Source organism: Thermobia domestica, chromosome 7 (genome assembly GCF_964235325.1).
Source record: "Thermobia domestica chromosome 7, izTheDome1.hap1.1, whole genome shotgun sequence".
NCBI classification, from domain to species: Eukaryota; Metazoa; Arthropoda; class Insecta; order Zygentoma; family Lepismatidae; genus Thermobia; species Thermobia domestica.
The window spans coordinates 116,105,071-116,107,089 of NC_137460.1; positions in this window are offsets into that span (position 1 = coordinate 116,105,071).

The following is a 2,019-nucleotide window of genomic DNA, read 5'->3' on the forward strand; positions in this document are numbered from 1 at the left end:
ACAGAAAATCCTTTTGCAAATGATACAGAATTTCTATCGATTCTTCCAAAGTCATGTTGCCGCTATACTGGCCACAAAGGCCAAACATCTTGTTAAATACAAATTATGACTTTCAGTTTCAATGACTACTGCTTGTATATCATTTCGTGCAAAAATTGTTAAATTCCCATACTGCATGTAGCTACTACCAGTAAAAATAATACGAAAAGAACATTCAACAACATTATTAAATTCTGAAAATGTAGCCACAACTCATCAATCATGACGGTTGTAGGTGAAGTTTTTGGTACCAAGTACCTATGAACTGATCATCAATATCTGGTGCACGGAGGTTACTCGGACATTGGGAAAGCTAGAGGGGTATTTATATCTGCGAAAGGAAGGGTTTGACCCTATGATAATACCTATATTTTACGAGGATCAAAGAAATGATTCCATATTATGAAGGCATCTTGTTTATATCTGCGAAAGGAAGGATTTGACCATATAATAATACATATATTTTACCAGGATCAAAGAAGTGACAGCGTATTATGGAGGCATCTTGTTTATATCTGCGAAAGGAAGGATTTGATCCTATAATAATACATATATTTTACCAGGATCAAAGAAGTGACACCGTATTATGGAGGCATCCTTTACTGAGAGGTGCCTGTTAATGAAAGTTTGACTGTACATGGCAGAGCTGGGAAAAACTCGGGCAATAGGTCACCACAAAGACTGGAATTACGAGTCTGGCACCAAGCTGTTTTTGACGTTAGTACTCCCAATTCTTACCTGCTAGCAGTTCTTATTTTTATGTACTTGCATCGATTAACAACAAATTGTTACGAAATTCAAACTTCCCAATTTACCTTGAACACGAACGGCCCATAATTAGAGTATTTTGATCCATTCATAAAAGTGAACAATCGGAATCTTCAATGCTCAAATTACAAGACACGTTGAAGCATATTAACACATTGCTGCGTTGTAAAACCTCACTAATATTGTCTTCAATTGGTGCTGTGTTTCAGTGATAGACTCAAGACTGAAGTAAGTATGTAATTTTATACCAGTAAACTATGATTTAACACCAAAATACATAGAATTATGTGTCAAATTGGATTTGTATTATTGAGGCGCATAGGTCAGAGGAAAATTTTTCATGCTTTGCTATATGGTATATTTTGAGTTTTAGTTTTGTATGCAATTACAGAACCATAATTTCTCAATAGCATAGTATATCCTATTACTCGCTTCAATTTCTTTCCTCATCATATATACTGGAACTGAAGGCATTCTTTTTTCTCGAAGGAAAGATTGTCTATAGGTATGGTGCTATTCTTGTGTACTCTTATTTTCTCTTTATTACTATGTACTGACTTTTACCCGGGAATACTTTAAATAATTTTTTCTGCTAGTTTTTTTTGCATTACTGAAGTCCGTTTTATTTCTTCTTTATGCCCGTTGATTATGGTGATCGTTTGCATATTGAAGACATTTTGCTTGTTTGTTCCACATTTATGTTTCTATTACTATCTTTAAAAGCAGTGGAAGCGACGGAGCATGTCCTTGTTTGAAATTTGTTGACATTGTAGGAAATTTCCATATTTTACCTCTGTATAGCACTTATTCCGTGTGTTGTCTACGAAAACTTTAGTTAATATTTGCTACTTATGAAAATGGTAGAGAAGAACCTATGCTTAGAAAAAATTCTAATTGCTAAATCCAATAGAATTATTTTAAAACATATCCATCCATAGAAACAGGAATGAAAATGGCCTCAGCTTTGGATTTTATAGGCATAATTAGCTATCCCTATTTTCAGCTCGTTTTTAGCATACCTTCAGATTCTCATGATCTCATGGTAATATATGTCTTAAAACTAGTTACATTGCAGTCAGTGTTCACGAAATAGTATAAAAGAGTAACTAGAAATTTACACAAACGTGGGTACTCTTAATATTACCATGATCGGTAGACCATTGTTAATCCGTAATCTTTTTAGGATTCCCATAAACAACTTCTGTTGATACA